The following is a 17778-nucleotide window of genomic DNA, read 5'->3' as shown; positions in this document are numbered from 1 at the left end:
ATATAATCAACTGATCGTCATTAATCGTTAATGATTGGCTGACTAGAGTTTGACATTACTGTCATATGACGGTGGTGGTCAGTTGATCCCTTAAGGTCACACCTAAAGGACAATTCCCTTAATAGATAAATTGATTAATTGTATGACGGTACAAGTTAATCAATCCCTTAAAATCGAACAATTCATTTGTGAGAGAGAATATTTATATCTTACTGTAATGAGATTAAATAAGATTTATTTTAGTAATAAAAATGCTTTATTACTAAAATTGTTTATTGTTTGAGAAACAATAGAGATAAGAATCACTACTACAGATACAGGCTATAACAACGGTCAAAAACCATTGTTATATAAAAAAGCGGACGTTGTTAAAGCGTCTGTTGTAAAAGGTTTTAACAACGGTTGGTTTTCTTAAGGAAACCGTTGTTAAAAATATTATTAACAACGGTTTTAAGTATAAAAACCCGTTGTGGAAAGTGTGACTCAATTTTGGGGGGAAAGTTATAACAACGGGTTTTATTATACAAAACCGTTGTTATAACTAAAGACAACGGGTTAATTTTAAATAACCGTTGTTGTTTGTTCTTAAAAAATAAAAATAAAAAATTAAATTAAATATTACTAGATGCATGCATAATTACGGCCCGTTAGAATTCCGATGCATGCATTATTACTGACATCACTGTGCATATGAACGGATAATATGGAATGAGAAGGGTTAGTAATAAGATTTGAATCAGCATTGAGAGATATGATGATGATTATGGCACAACTTCCTAACATATATATTAATTAAAAAACAACTCAACCCACACATTGCTTAGTATAAATACATTGCATTATCTCAACTAACATTTCCATTATCTCAATATATACACATCTCCAAACCCTAACTGCTAAAACAAACTCCAAATAAATAACTCTACTTAATCTTTCAAAACAAACTCCAAACTCCAACAAAATGAATGATTTCATCCTTAAGACTCTTACTATGATCGAGAACAACAACAGCTTCATCCGCCGGTTCCTCCATATTGAGGAAAGTTTCAGGAGCTACCTTGCGGATGCTCGATCCGCACTGAAGCACGCCAAAGAAGATGGCTTGATGGAGCAGCAGCAGTTGCAGCTATATGACGATATAGCAACTGCTGAACGGAACCTCCAAATAGCCAAGGAGGAGAGGACGGATACGATAGAACAGAATAAGATCCTCTATGAAAATATAAGAATTGCATTTTTATATATGTAATTTTTTTTTTTAATTTATATATTTATAAATATATATATATATATATATATATATATATTAATTATGTTTATCTTGCTTCTTCATCTTGCTTCTTCATTGTTTTACTAACTAATTATGCGAACAATACTTAAACAAATAACATAATGGTCGATAAAAACACATACATGCAAAAGAAATAAATAGAAAAAGAAAATAATGACGATGAAACTAACGGTGATTGGCGATATTTACCTGATAAATACGAACGTAAGAGACGATGAAATCAACAGTGACGGCGAGAAGATAAAGCGACGATGAGAAAGAGAGAAAGAGAGAAAGAGAAAGTGTGTGTTTTGTGTTTGTTTGTCTGCTGTGTTTGTGTTTGTGTTTGTGTATTAAGGGTTGTGTTTTGTGGCTACAGCTGACTTGTGTTTGTGTGGTTTATAGTATGGAAGGTATTGACAACGGTTATTAAACAACAACCGTTGTGAAATATGTTTTAACAACGGTTGTAAAAAACACCCGTTGTCAAATATGTTTTAACAACGGGTTACAAAAGTAACCGTTGTGATTACTTTTCACTAACTTTGCGCCAATTTTGCGCCAAATTATTTACAACGGTTGTGCATGTGTGACCCGTTGTTAAAACTAATAACAACGGTTTTTATAACCATACCCGTTGTAATTAATTTTAGTAAAATTCGCGCCATACATTCTACAACATCTATTGTGATTTTCGTGAATAATCGTTGTTAAAGGGGCGTTGTAGTTGCCTGGATTTGTAGTAGTGAATGAATGGTTAATTATAATTACAAGATGTTGTGAATTATAATTATATGACCCATTTTATTTATGTGATCAAGTATCACTAGTCAATTTGTTGTATGTAATTTAATTAATTTATAAAATGATATTTATGTGATAAATATGCATTAAATTAATTAATAACATGTAGTATACTACATGTGACATATTGTGTGATAATTGACAAATTGACAAAATAAAATGGTAGTCCATTTTAGGATAAATGGACCAAAATGTTGGGTAGTATAGGGTGTTAGGATGATGTTATTTTATTTGTAGAAAAAGACATCATCATGGCTAGTAAAGACTAGCTTACACACCTATTGTATTGTGAAGAGAAAAAGTGAAAAGAAAGATGCCAATTTTGGCTCCTTCCTCTTGCCTCCACCGGTTTTCACTACTCTCTTTAAGAGAGTTTTGTTCTCTTATAAGATACTACACTACCATCATTCATTCATGCATGCAAAAATCTCTACTACTCTCACAACTCTCTAAAATGTCTTAGAATCCTCATAAATTGTTCATCCAGTTGGTGACAAGCTTTATAGAGATTTGAAGAAGACTTTCTTGTGGCCTGGAATAAAAAGGAAGACAGCTGATCAGTTTGTGGTGAGGTTTTTGACATACCAGAGAGTAAAAGGGGAGCATCGACAACCACAAGGTAAGATTCAGTCTCTTGTGGTACCTGAGTGGAAATGGGAGTCTATCTCCACGGATTTTATAGTGGGTTTACCGAGGAGCCAGTAGGGTAATAACATAATATGGGTGATCGTTGACTGTTTGACTAACTCAGCTCACTTTATTCCAATGAAAGATTCATGGAGTAAGGTTCAGTTGGCTAATGGGTACAGGAAGCATGTGGTACGGTTACATGGAAAGGACATTGCGTCAGATCGGAATGCGAGGTTCATTTCTCGGTTTTGGCAAGAGTTGCAGGAAATGGTGGGAACTACCTTGAAGATGAGTACTGCGTTTCATCCTGAAACAGATGGACAGACAGAGAGAATTATCAAGAGTTTGGAAAATATGTTGCGAGCTTGTGTGATTAAGTTTGGTGGTAGTTGGGAATATAGGTTGGATTTGATCGAGTTTTCTTACAACAACAGCTACCATACGAGTATTGGGATGGCTCCGTTTGAGGCTTTGTATGGGAGGAGGTTTAGGAGTCCGATTTGTTGGGATGATAGTGCTGAGGCAGTGGTTTTAGGACCAAAGATGGTACAGGAGATGATAGAACAAGTGAAAGTGATTCGACAAAAGATGAATGTGGCCCAGGATCGACAAAAGAGCTACGCGGACTTACACTGTCGGGACATCGAGTTTCAGGTTGGGGATAAGGTTCTTTTGAAAGTGTCACCTATGCGTGGGGTAATGCGGTTTGGTAAGAAAGGGAAGCTAAGCCAAAAGTTCATTGGCCCTTACGAGATTTTGGATCGTGTCGGAAAGGTTGCTTATCGGTTAGCTTTACCACCAGCTTTGGATCGTGTACATAATGTGTTCCATGTGTCTCAGTTAAAGAAGTATGTGAGTGATCCTTCCCATGTGTTAGAGGTGGAGAACATCGAGTTGGATGAATCCTTGTCTTATCTTGAGGTGCCAAAACAGATTCTTGATCGCAAGGTTCACAAAACTAGGTCTGGGGAAACGGTGTTGCTCAAGGTCTTATGGTCTAATCATGAGGTTGAGGAAGCAACTTGGGCGGCGAAAGAGGCTATAAAGGAGCGGTATCCGTCTCTTTTTGATCAGGTATGTGTGGTTACAGGGACATAACCATGTTTCTTTTAGGGGTGTAGGATATGATCGCATAAGGTTTTGGTATGGTTTTATGTTGGTTTTGGTACAGTTAGTGGTTGTTTTGAGTCGGCATGAGTTGTGGTTGGGTTTTGTTTTTGTGTTTTACTGCGTTGTTGTGTCGTAGTTGAGTTAGTAAGTTTCTTTTTGGAGTATAGGATGGAACTTCGGGGACGAAGTTCATTTTTAAGGAGGGAAGACAGTAATACTACGGTTTTATATGTTGTTGGGTACTCTATCGAGTAAGCCTTACTTTGTTGAGTAAGTGAGTTTTACGTACGAAACAATGTTCTGTTTGATGGGTACTCGATCGAGTAGGGGCCAATCGATCGAGTAAGTCACTTACTCGATCGAGTAAGTGAGTCTTTACGGGTTATTTGCCGGGTTTTGATAGCAACGCGAGAAGGATATAAAAACATTTTTCGTCAGTTCCTTTTCACTTTTACCCTATTCTAAGTTTCACAACAGATAAAACAAAGTTACGTTGCTCTTCTCTTTCGCATTGCTATCAAATTCTAAGGCTTGTGTCCTTGGAATTCAGAGTTCTTTATACCGTTGACACCGTCGCGTTGTGGGTAAGATCCTAGTACAGTTTTTATATTATTTTGTTGATTTTGGTTTGAACCCTTGTAACACCCCATACACCAAGGTGCCTTACCAAGATTACCTAATGTATGAAAGTGCTACCATCTCAGTTACCCGGGATAATGTATATCAAATTGACCATAAAGAAACGTACTTAATTAAATAAACGAGTTTAAGTGATTACAACAACAAAATCCCAAAACTGATAAATGAAATACAAATGTTCCAAAAACATCAAACCAACTGAAATAAAACTAGTTCAAGACACAGCGGAATACTCTAGTGACACATGGTGACTCTATCCCATCTATCCCTCGCGTAAGCCATCTCATACCTGCTCAATAACTCCTCACCATCCCCGAATGGATCACCACAGTTTTCAAAACATTTAAACGGAGTCAGTTACTGATTACACAAAACAAGACACACAAGTTACAACATACAGATTGATGCGTTCCTTTTATATACAATTATTCATCTATTTTGGCGGCCATTTTTGTGCATTTTATAGGCTATTTCATTGTTATATTTCCCGTGTATGCTACTTTTGGTACATGTTATGAATTTGACAGGTTATTCGCCCAAATGTGCAAATATAAGCCAAATCCTATCAACAAAGGTGAGATGAGATCCCGTTCCTAGTATTGATGTAAACGAGCTCGTAAATAATTCTTTTGGAGTTCGTAGTGAAGTAAGGAAACTTATCGAGCAAAAGAAAAGCTTCACATTACTAGTACCTAATTTGAAGAGCCATGGCTCTAGTTTTACAAATGAAAATCAAGTGATTAAAATTGGAGATGAAAGCTTGTCCTGTTAGATTTCCAACGCCACCAAAAACGTTCTGTTTGCCGAAGTAACGAAGAAATGGCGGTCGTTTGAAGTTCAGTGCGCATTGCAGGAACTGCGCGATGACAGACAAGTCAATCGTCTGTTATGCTTGGTCGATCGACTTATTTTAATTTCGATGAACTTTGTTTTATTCGATCGACTAGATTTTAAGTCGATCGACTATTGATGAGTTTGGAATCAGTCGTTCGATTGATATTTAAGTCGATCGACAGTCACGTGATTTCTGTGAGATTTGTTTAGTTTTATTTTGGCCCATTAATTGCTTGTTTAATAATTTTTCCTTATTATTATTTAAGGGGAACTTAGAACTTTATTAGAGCATCTTAACTTTTGCAAAAAACTCTCTTTACAGGTTACTTTGCTTTTGATTTCGGATCTGAAACTTGTAATTTCTCTTTCTGATTCTACATTCGGTAACTTAATTAAGGTTTGTTCTTCATTCAATTTCTCCTTTTTATTTTCCTTTAATCTATTCTGAAGAGTTAGGAACGTTAAACACCTAAGAGGGGGAGGAGTTGAATTAGATGTACCCTTTTTAAAATTTGTTCTTAACTTAGTTATTTGATAACTTAAGTAAAGAACCTTAAAGCACAAACCTTAAAAAACTTAATGGGATATAAGTTCACAAGATAGTACAGCCGTTTTATGTCACAGTATAGTTGGCTGTGACATAGAACTTAATTAGATATAGGCGAGAAATGGCAAAGTGAAAGAACGTAAAAGTAATTGAATAAACAAACGACATTTAAAAATTGGTTCAACCTCTACTCTGAGGCCTACGTCCAACCGTTATTTTATTGCTTGTTTAGAAATTTACTCAAACTACTATACCCTTACAATGAAAATAACTCGCCAATCTACTCCAATTGCACTCAAACTTAAAGCTACTCCGCTTCAAGAATTTATGTGTTCTATCTCATAGGTTTACAAATCTTTGAATCTCAAGAGTTCACTTAATGAACATGAAGATTACTATTAGACTTAAACACGAGAATCATGGAACAAACTCAATATGTCACAGTATAGCAAACTGATACTTGGAGGTTTACAGCTTTTTGAAAACAAATGAAGACTTTTAAAATCTTAAACGTTTTACAAATACTTGAAGGACAAAGCTTTAAATGCATAAATGATTTGCAAGGTTTTACAATAAATGCTTTGGAAAGTCTTAAGAAATAAATGAAGCTAAGACACTCTATTTATTATGGATTTGATTACTAAGAAGTACAACTTAGGTTAATTAAATCCAATATAAAATTAGTAGCCTTTGAATGATGGTAAGTGTTAGGCTTTGGCTTGGGGCTCAAGTCTTTGATAAAAATTAGAAAACTTATCCCAAAACACTCAACATGTGACACTTTAACAAATTGGTAAAAAAACTTTTATAGCTTTAAAACTTTGAAAAGTTCAACTTACCATTTTAGTAAAAGGTAAACGCACAAATCTAGAGGATTAATCAATGTGGATTTGTGACTTAAAATTTCAGATTTTTTTTCAAACTTTGAAGATTCAAATGTTAAAGTTTTGAGAATATGAAATTTGTAAGGTTTTTAACACTTAAACTTTTCGCATAAAAACACTCCTCCATACGGTAGTATCAGAAACCACAGTGCAATGCACTGTTGCATGGTTTTGCAGCCACTTGACATAAATGAGAGTGTTACACTTACTCTTACAATTTTTGACTAAGGCTAGGTTAATATCATTGACTTGATTCTTGATTGCTTTATCTTGATTATCTTAAGCCATCATTGAGAGTCCATTTGATTGCTTCAATCACTAATTATTTTCAACTAAAAGCAAACTATCAAATATCAAAGGGACTTGGCATCATCAACTAAATATGCTCTAACAAATTCCCCCTTTGATGATGACAAGTCCAAACATGTGTGATATTCCCCCTTAGCCCATGGTTAGTCGGTCTTTGGTCATTTCGACGTCAAAATTATTCATAAACATGATCAAGGTATTCGAAAGGGTCAAAATTCATGGCTAAGTAGAACATCTAATCATGGAAGCTAAGACATAATTACGGTGAATGTTAGCCTAAGAGTTAAGAGATCACACATAAGCACGCTTTAGAACTACTTCCCCCCCTTAACATTATCAAGGAGGGATAAAACATGTTCAGACTAGCTACACGATTCAAACCACATGCAGATATTGTTCAAGTAAAATAAAAAAGCATCCAGAAATTGCAAAAGAGTTCAATAAACATAGAGCCAAAGATGATAATTGATAAAAGGATTAGGGAGCCAAGTGTTTAAGCCACGGTTTTTGGCTTCTTGTCATCAAGACGTTCAAAAATATCCTCATTCATTGTACGGAGATCAGCCACGTCATCCCTAAGCATGGCATTTTCCTTGACCAATTGCTTCATAAGCCCAACAAGTTGATCCAACTTAGCAATAACCACCCCCTGTTCAACAGTTGACCCAACCGTAGCATCACCTCCACCTTGATTTTGCCTCATCAATTTCTCATTTCGAATTTCCATATTCATCCGAGAGAGGAGACCCGGAGTCATTTCATCACTCAAATTTTCAATGGCGGGACTTTCTTTCATGACCAATCCTTCATTCATAAAAACAAGTGAGAGCCACATCTCATATGGTACCACAGCATTTTTGTTAAAGTTGTCGTTTTGGAATTCGGTGGCCATCTCTTAAATTCGATGAAACATAAGACGGTGAAGGTTGATTGGTTTGTATTTGATAATGTGGTGAATAAGGAGCATGTCAAGGAGGGAACATCTCCCTTGGCTATTGTTACTAGGAACAAGGTTGCGGAAAATAAGGTTAAAGACAAACCTAATGGGTGCGGTTAATTCAAGGGCATAAATATTAGTTGGGCCATTGTCGTCATCAGGTCGAAGAACCTTCATGACTTGAGTAGAGGTAACCTCATCAATCTCACCCCAGTCATGTTTTGGGTAAGTGGTAAACCCGACATCACACACTTCAAGGTGGGCAGCAGGTTGTTCAATTGTTAGGACAAATGGTTTTTGGTTAACATAGGCCGAGAGGTTCCAGATGCAACATCGACTTTGACTGTGGCATAGAATTGAATGATCTCAGATAAATACATAGGGCTGTATTTATCTAAAAGATTCACCCAACCCTGAGCATACATGGCTTCCTTGAAGTATTTGAAAGCAAGGGAAGTGTCATACCAAGATTTATTGTATCGCCTGCTACTGTGAAAGCAACAGACGAGCATACCATGGCATAGCTTGAGTACATAATCCGGAAGATCAAGTAAGTTGATGTGATTGAGAACATCATTCTTGAATGATTATCCATAGGGTGCTACAACAAGGTTCATGCATGTGTTGAGAGGTACTTTGGTTTCAATAATATCATCTTCATTACCCACACCCTCCTCCAAACCGGGTATGGTTTGTGGGTATCAAGGCTTTTTGGGAGCCCGAGGTTTTGACCCGGATCCTTTTCTTCATTTGCCTCCGGTTTTGGGTTTTGGAGAAGATGATTCAGGGGTCACATAATCATCATCACCAGATATCTTCACCATTTTCCTCTTGGATCGGGTTCTCGAGGCGGGTTTTGAGAACAATGGGTCCAGCCCATCATCAAACACTTGTTCGGCATCCCCTTAGTCATTACCATCTTCAACATTGATGATTTCTTCAACATACACCTCCTTTGTTGCATCATTATTCGGTTGTTCATCAAGTTTTTCAGCTTGATTATCAAGTTCTCCTTCCCTTTCATTTTTTAAATCCTTCAAAATCTCACCAACTTCATCAATTTTCGCCTTTTCATCTTCATGTTTCTCTTATTCCTTTTCGTTTGATTCTTGATCTTTTGATTTTTCCTTCTTTTCTTTTGATTCTCCCTCTTTTTCTTTTGATTTTCCCCCTTTTCTTTCGATTTTCCCTCTTTTTCTACTGATTCTTTCTCATGAAGTTCCCCTTCTTTCTCTTCTTCCTTTTCTTTCGACTTCTCTACTTCCTCCTCCTTTTCAATTTTTTCAGATTGCATGGCAGTAGGTTCCTCCTCATCGGTATCCACATCAACCTCATGATCCAACTGTAAGGAGATTGGAGGTCTCCTTCCACGACCACCTCTACCGTGTCCACCACCTCTTTTAGCAGTTGTTTTCTTTCGTGCAACGGGGGACTTGGCAGTAGTAGGAGCAGTTTCATCAATGTTTTCAGCGGTTTTTGGAGACATTTTCTTTTTGCAATGTATTTTGGGTTGAATGTATTTCTGAGATTAAGAACTTCGTTGGGATATTTTGGTTTGGGGGACATTTCAAGTATTTAAAAGGGAAGAGGTGTTTTGAAGGTTTTTGAATTTCAAAGGGAGTTGATGGGTGGTTTAGTTTATTGGATAATAGAGGGTTGGTATGGGTATATGGGAAGTAATTGTATAGTTGGTATGGTTAACTAGGAGAGGATAATCGTAGTGGACGGTTGAGTGTTGAGAATTAAAGGCTAGATTTAGGCTTTTAGGTGATGTGACATAAAGGTTTTGAGTGGCTCAATGCAACAATCTCAAGTGCAAAAATAAGGTGCTCGATTTATTTGTTCGATCCATTTGCATGCAACAAATAATACAATTTGCTAATTTTTATTAACATGTTAATTACTCCTCTAATCAATCATTGAGGAAAATAGTTCAAGTGTGTCACATGTCACCTAATAAACCAATTTCCAACTGAAGTTTTACGAATTGTTTTCTTTCCAATGGTTTTGTAAAAATGTCCGCAATTTGATTTTCCATTCTACAAAAGCTTAAACATATGTTGCCTTTTTCAATTTGATCATGTAAGAAATGATGTCTTATGTCGATGTGTTTAGTGCGTGAATGTTATATTGGATTCTTTGATATGTTAATTGCACTAGTATTATCACAAAACATGGGAGTGGTTTCAAACGTAATACCATAGTCATGCAGTTGTTGACGTACCCAAAGAATTTGTGCACAACAAAGAACGGCACTTACATACTCACTTTCGGCCGTGGATAATGCAACGATATTTTATTTCTTGGATGCCCATGAGATGAGACACGGTCCTAAGAATGTAGCAATACCCGAGGTACTCTTCCTATCCAACGAGTCACCGGCATATTCCGCATCCGAAAATCCTATAAGATCAAGTTCGTAGTGAGTTGGTTACCAAAGATATAACAATTATGTTCCAATCAAATACCTAAAAATCCTTTTGACGGCTTTGAAATGTGATTCCTTAGGATTTGATTGGAAGCAGGTACAAACACATACACTAAATTGTATGTCGGATCGACTAGCGGTCAAGTAGAGTAATGAACCGATCATACCTCGATATACCTTCTCACTAATGCTCTTACCATTGTCGTCCTTATCAAGCTTGATTTTGGGCACCATTGGTGTAGGCATAGGATTGTAATTAGTCAACCCGAACTTAGTTAACATTTCCTTTAAGTACTTATGTTGATGAATCATTGTTCCTTTTTCACTTTGTTTAATTTGAAGACCAAGGAAGAATCCAAGTTCTCCCATCATACTCATTTCGAATTCGGAGGTCATTAAATTAGAAAAGTACTTATAAAAGACATTGTTAGTTATTCCAAAAATAATGTTATCAGCATATACTTGCACAAGCAGCAGTTCATCGCCTTGTGACTTGATAAACAACGTCTTGTCAACGGAACCACGTAAGAAACCGCTTTCCAATAAAAACTTTGAAAGCCTATCATACCAGGCCCTAGGAGCCTGTTTTAAACTGTAGAGCGTTTTATCAAGTTTAAAACTTTGGTTAGTAAATTCGTTGTTTATAAAGCCCGGGGGTTGTTCAACAAAAAATTCTTCATAAAGATAACCATTTAGAAATGCAGTTTTGACATCCATTTAAAAAAGTTTTATGCCTTGATAAGATGCAAAGGCTAAAAGCATTCATATGGCCTCAAGCCTAGCTACCGGTGCAAAGATTTCGTCATAATCGATTCCCTCTTGTTAGTTAAAACCTTGCACCACTAGTCTAGCTTTGTTCCTTACGATTTCTCCAACATCATCTAGCTTGTTACGAAAGACCCCACCGTGTACCAATTACAGTATGTTGGGAGGGCCTAGGGACAAGATGCCATACCTTGTTTCTTTCGATTTGCTCTAATTCCTCTTGAATGGCTGTCACCCAATATTCATCAGTCAAGACTACTGTGACATGGTCAGGTTCAATTTGAGAGAGGAATGCATCGTATGCACAGAAATTATGGAGCGTTGATCAGGTTTTTATGCCAGATGTTAGGTCACTGGTTAGGTTTGCTAAAGGATGTCAGCTTTCGTGTTTCCATTTTTTGGGAGCAAGTGAGTTTGAGGAATCGGTTTTTTCTTGTGTAACAGTGGAGGTGACTGTTGCATGAGGATTATTTGGGGGGGGGGGGGGTGGTTGTGGTTTATTTATTATTTGGTTGGACTGTTCTTCACCATCCACATTCCCCCTGGATGAGCTAGCATCTTCTTGTGTTGGAGGATGATTAGTTCCCCCTGAATTTTGGACATCGTCCTCAAGCAACAGTGGCTCCAGTTATTGCTCAGCCTCTTCCACCACTTGATCCATATCATGTTGATAGGCTATCGTACACCTATGCAAAGATAATTACCCTAGACACAAATTAATGTAGTAATAGGGGTCGAACACAAGGAGACGGGAATTGCGTTGTGAAATGCTATGGGAAGATTTCTATCAAGGTCGATTTCGTTTGGGTTTGTTTGTTATTTGGTTTGATGACTAAAAAATATTAAGATGTAAACTATATGATAAAAGGGAGTCTAAGGGAGTCGGGTCACACATGCAAAGGTAAATACAAATTCATGTTAAACTCGATATTAATAACATTGTCAATTGTTTAGGCTTAGAGACACCCACCTTACGATATTAGTGTCAACCATAGACCATGTCCTAGAGAAACTCTCGTTTATGACTAGGTCGTCCTACTACATATGCTTAGTCTAATCCGATTCCATACCTCTCGACTTTTAGAACCAATTAACAAACTTAATCAATGAATAAGGACTTTAAACAAAGATTTAACGTGACGATGCAAACATGTGATAGAAACAATTGGACAATATTATAACAACCTAATTTATCATTTTATATTTGATTTTTTATGGCTTCCTTAGCCCCTAGACTAAGGAATTTAGCTACTCATTTTAAGATATAAACTACAAACTTTGTTAAAAGAAATGATAGACATGCTAATGGAAATGATGTAAACTAAATGGTAAAGCATATAATGTAAGATTAAACTATGTGATATAAAAGTACTAATGATGAAAACTATGTGATAACTAATAATGGAAACGTAAACTAAACAAACTAGAATTAGAATTACCGAATTAGAAATGAACTTGCAAGGAAGAACAATTGAGAACCAAATGCTTGAATATATAAATAACCAAATGTTTGATAACTAAATGCTTAACAATATTGAAAACTAAAGATGAAAACTAATGAGAGAATTTTGCTTAAGGCTATTATAGAGTATGAAAGACGTGAGAAAAGATAACCCTAATGACGGATTAAGGCCCCTATTTATAAGAAAATAGCGGCATAACGTAAAATTGCAAGAGAGGGTCAACCCTGATTGGGGTTGCCAGCCCCGATCAGGGGCGTGGTTATCCGGCCATTTTGGCTTCAATTCTTGTTTTAATGCTCAAGGGATCCAATGTTCACGTTTTAATGCTCCTTTAATCACCCGATAATGCTTCTTATTCTTAGCATCCAAAGCTTCCATCTTAATTTGGACTTTTATTTTGGGCTTGACTTTACATTTGACTTCATTTGTAATTCTTACTTCAATCCATTAAATATTCATGCAAAAACCCATGCACCTTCATACACTTAGTCCAATACTTGCTCTTGCTTAGCTTTTGCACTCTAGCTTGCATCTTTGTTGTATTTTAGCTCCTAAAAGCTTAAACTCCTACAAAACATGTGGAAACAAGCAATGGCAACTAGAATAACAAATATTAGCTCAAAACACTATGATAAGTGCTAAATGACATGTAAAATGAAGCTAATCTAAGGGGTAAAACTATGTAAATTATGCACTTATCAAACTCCCCCAAATTAAGCCCCTGTTTGTTCTCAAGCAAGAAACCATATCCCATCAATTGCAATATCCCAAACAAGCTATGCATAATGATTTAAAAACCTGAAACAACATGGGCAAGGAATAAAGCAAGAACATGGATGAGATTTACATGACGGCATAGCATGGAAAACTTGAAATGAACCTTTAAGCTCTTGCATGATCTTTCGACTTATGGACTGTCACGGTGCACTCAAACTCTTTTATATGTGAAAGGACATTTTTGTGAATAAACACTCAATTATCCTCGACTTATAATAATGTGCCCACAATCTAATATGGTAATCAATCAAAACTATTAAGCCAAAACAATCAAATGCAAGCATGATAAAGAAGCCAAATGGGTAGGAAGAAGGCAATATATAATGGGTAAGAAAGGGGAACAAATAAAGTATGGATTGTGGAGCTAATGTCAAGCTAGCACAACCAAATGTAAGGATGCTCAATCCCAATTCTAACCCAATTTGCAATTCAAATCCTAAGTAAACTCTCCAAAATATGTGAATAATGTATGAGAATTTCTCACATCAACTCTTCTTCTCTTTTTCTTTTCAATTCATACTTTTTTTTTCATTTTTTTTTTTCATGCTTTTTCATTTCTTTTTTTTTTCCTCAACTTTTTTCTTTCTCAATTCATCATTTTTTCTTTCATCTTTCCTCTTTTTTTTTTCTTTCTTGAGCATTAAGACCAAGCTCACATGATATTCAAAACTTTGAATCAAATCCCAATTGAACACCCAAACAAGACCAAACAAAGCTACTAGCTCAACATGGTAGGCAAGTTATAATGTAGCTAGGGAAAAATGTTTGTGAAGGGGTCAAGAAGGCAATTGTTATCATGCGTATGGCTCCAAAATGCTATAACAAATGAATGCATGCGTATAAAGAGATGACATGAGAACCATAATTATGCATTTTGATAAAAACACACATCATAAGGAGACACCTACACTAACCTAAGAGAGGCCGGATATGGATACATCGGTCTAAAGAGGTTCTACCTTATCAATTTTGTAGCTTGCCAATAGTCAAGATCAAGCCTATTCGGTTCATTTTCCATCTCCCACCTACTATGTCAAGACATCCCCATGTAGTAATTATCCCATCATAAAAGAACAAATCATTAGCTAAAAGCTATCATTAGGATAAACAAGAGAGAAAGTAGGCTACAAGTAAGCAAAATCACAAATTTCTCTCAAAAATTTTCAAATTTTCTACACTACATGTAAACTACACTACAATGCAAATGGCTTAAAGCACACAAACAAGAAGGACAAGGGGTCATATTTAATGGGTTACGAGAAATAAACTAAAATGCAAAGCAAATAAAACTCACGAGATTTGCTAGCCTCCCCCCAAGCTAGCATGTAAGACTCTTCCATTCATCAAAAATTCAAGAAAAGGGCCAAAAATTGAAAGTTTGAAGAAGGAATAATGTTTGCAAGTGATTACGCAATTTTTTAAAAATTTTAATTTTTCTTTCGCAGAAAAAGTTGCGTCCCCGATCGGGGTTGACCATATCTTAGCAAATTTTGACTTTTTCCGCATTTCTTTTAGCTCCTCCGTTTGTTGAAAGCTACGACCCCGAACGGGGTTGTATGCATGGGGAAGCGTGAATTTTCTCCTTTAAGCCTCATTTTCTTCATTGTTCACATATAAATCACAAAACAAACATCGTCAAGTCTAGTATTTTATTCCTAATTCTACGAAAAATAATAAATTGCGGAAAATTAAAAACAAAAAAATAAATAAAAGTAATTTAAAAATCTTGGGTTGCCTCCCAAAAAAACGTTGGTTTAACGTCCCGCACGACGTAAGAAGCTATTTGGTCAAGTTTCATCATTGAGCTTGCCACCAACCAAGTTCCATTTCATAGTTATCTTTGCATTCCGCAACCATTTGAAATTGTTCAAACAAAATTTCCTTTTCTTTTTGGCACTCTTAGCAATAGTGCCCTTAGCATTGTCGCCTACAAAACAAATAACACCAATATCGTCCTCCAATGGATCTATTAGTAAGGATCCAAACGTAGTAGAGGCATTAGGAGAGTCCACAGTGCTAAATAAATAATAAGACTCTTGTAACATTCGGGCTTCTAATGGTGTTGTTTTTGCTAAAGGAAACCAAATCATCACCCACTTCTAAAGTAAATCTCCCATTTTTCACATCAATTAGCGCACCCGCGGTGCGTAAAAATGGCCTACCTAATATAATTGGGGTTTGTGAGTCCTCGGCTATATCAAGTATGAGGAAGTCAACGGGTATGAAAAACTTGCCAACTTTGACGGGTACATCTTCCAAGACACCTAAGGGTTGCTTTAAAGAACGGTCCGCCATTTACAATGTGATACTTGTGCATTTTAAAGCACTCATGTTAAGATTTTCACAAATAGAATAGGGCATGACACTCACACTAGCACCTAGGTCGCAAAGTGCCTTATCAATGGTATATGTGCCTATAATGCAAGGAATAGAATAGCTACCATGGTCCTTAAGTTTCGTAGGAGACTTATTTTATAAGAGTGCATTACACTCTTCGGTGAAAGCAATGGTCTCAACCTCATTGAAGGATCGCTTCTTTGACAGGATTTCCTTCATAAACTTTGAGTAGGAAGGGACTTGGGTAAGTAAATCAATGAATGGGACGGTGACTTGCAAATTCTTAATAACCTCCAAAAACTTACCCAACTTACCTTCCTCATTGTGCTTCTCTAGACGATGGGGAAACGGTACTTGAACAACTTCCTTAAGAGGAGCGAGCACCCTCCAAATCTTTCACTTTCTCTACTCCATTAGGAGCATCCACCTTTTTAGGAAAGGCATCATCCTCCTTAGCATTAGGAGAGACTTCCTCAATAATCACCTCGTCACTTTCTTTGGGTATAGGGGACTCAACATCTTTGGCATCAAGCTTGCTCTTTCTCTTTAGCATCAATAACCGATGAGGAAATGGCACACGATCCTTAACAATAGGCTCTTCACTAGCCTTTCTTTTGTCATTTCCCCCAAGCTTAGGCCTTTTAACAACCACTTCGTCATCCAAAGTCATGGACGGCCCATCATAGCTTGTACCACTTCTCAAGGAAATAGAATTAACGGTCTCGTGTGGTTGCGTACCTTGGGGAGGTAGTTGACCGGTTTTCCTTTGAGAGCTAGAAGCAGCTAGTTGAGCCACTTGTTGCTCTAACATCTTGATTGCGGCATTGTGAGCTTGATCATTCTTTTGGATTTGAGCCAATAATTCCCTTTGCATTTGTACTATCAAGCCCTCAAGTTTACCTTCTTCTTGGTTGTTTTGTTGGCCATTTTGAGGTGGTGGCCTTTGTTGGTAGTTGTGTTGTAGTGGACTTGTTGGTTTTGATAACCCGGTGGAGGATTATACTTTTGTTGTTGAGGGACATAGGCATTTTGTTGTGGTGGGGGTTAAGTTTTAGGATTAAGCACATTATTACTTCTATAAGACGTATTCGGGTGGAATCTTGAATTCGGGTTATATGTATTTGAAAATGTACCCGGTGGATAAGAACTTTGTCTTAGAGCTTGAAAAGCATTTACCTCCTCAATAGTAGCTTGGAAATGAGCGGTGTAATAACCCGCACCTCCACAACCATCACAAACAATGATTTGACTTGTAGAAGACACGACATTGAGTTGTTGAAGGGAATCTCTAGCATCTCATTCCGCCAATTGTTGTTGGAGCAAGGCAATTTGAGTTAACAAGACGGGATTGTCGGAGGATCATTCCTTACCTTTGAGTGGCACACTTCGGGAATTGACATATTGTATGTCATAGACCGCCATAGATTCAATCGTGGCACGAGCAATATCGGTGTCAATTTGATCAAACCGCCCATTGTTAGCGGAATCAAGAATCCTTCGGGATTCGGCACAACATCCATTGTAGAATGTTATAGCTAAAAACCAATCATCTAGCCCATGATGTGGGCATTGGTTTTGCAAATATTTGTACCTCTCTCAAGCCTCATATAAGCTCTCAAGAGCTTGTTGACGGAATCCTGTGATTTGGCTCCTCAAAGTTTGAGTTTTCTCCGGTGGAAAAAACTTTTGATAGAAAGCAAGAGCCAATGTCTCCCAATTGGTGATTCCCATAGCGGTGCGGTCAAGGCTATTCATCCAAAGCTTGGCCTTATCCTTCAAAGAGAAAGGAAAAGTATTTCCCTTATTTGGGCTTGAGTGACGCCCGTTTAAAGGATCATGGAGCAATAATCGCAGAAATTTTGCACATGCAAATTGGGATCCTCCAAAGGACTTCCCCCAAATTGCTTCCTCTCCACAAGGCTAATGAAAGCCATTTTGATCTCGAAGTCCGGCGCGATAATTTGAGTAGTTGTGATACCGGCCATAAGCATGGCCGCGGTGGGCTTTGAGTGATCGGAAAGTTTCACCATCTTTTTGGTTGAAG

The 17778-nt window shown here is 37.0% G+C and overlaps 1 non-coding gene across 1 annotated transcript; it reads left to right on the top strand.

Moving 5' to 3' along the window:
- Positions 1-17286: 17286 nt before the first annotated feature.
- On the top strand, positions 17287-17393 carry LOC141615564 (small nucleolar RNA R71). The gene has a single exon (XR_012529980.1). It is a non-coding gene; the product is annotated as a small nucleolar RNA R71 (small nucleolar RNA).
- The last annotated feature ends 385 nt before the right edge of the window (positions 17394-17778 follow it).

The sequence above is a fragment of the Silene latifolia genome, chromosome 11 (assembly GCF_048544455.1).
Source record: "Silene latifolia isolate original U9 population chromosome 11, ASM4854445v1, whole genome shotgun sequence".
NCBI classification, from domain to species: Eukaryota; Viridiplantae; Streptophyta; class Magnoliopsida; order Caryophyllales; family Caryophyllaceae; genus Silene; species Silene latifolia.
This window is presented reverse-complemented; position numbering and strand designations above follow the sequence as displayed.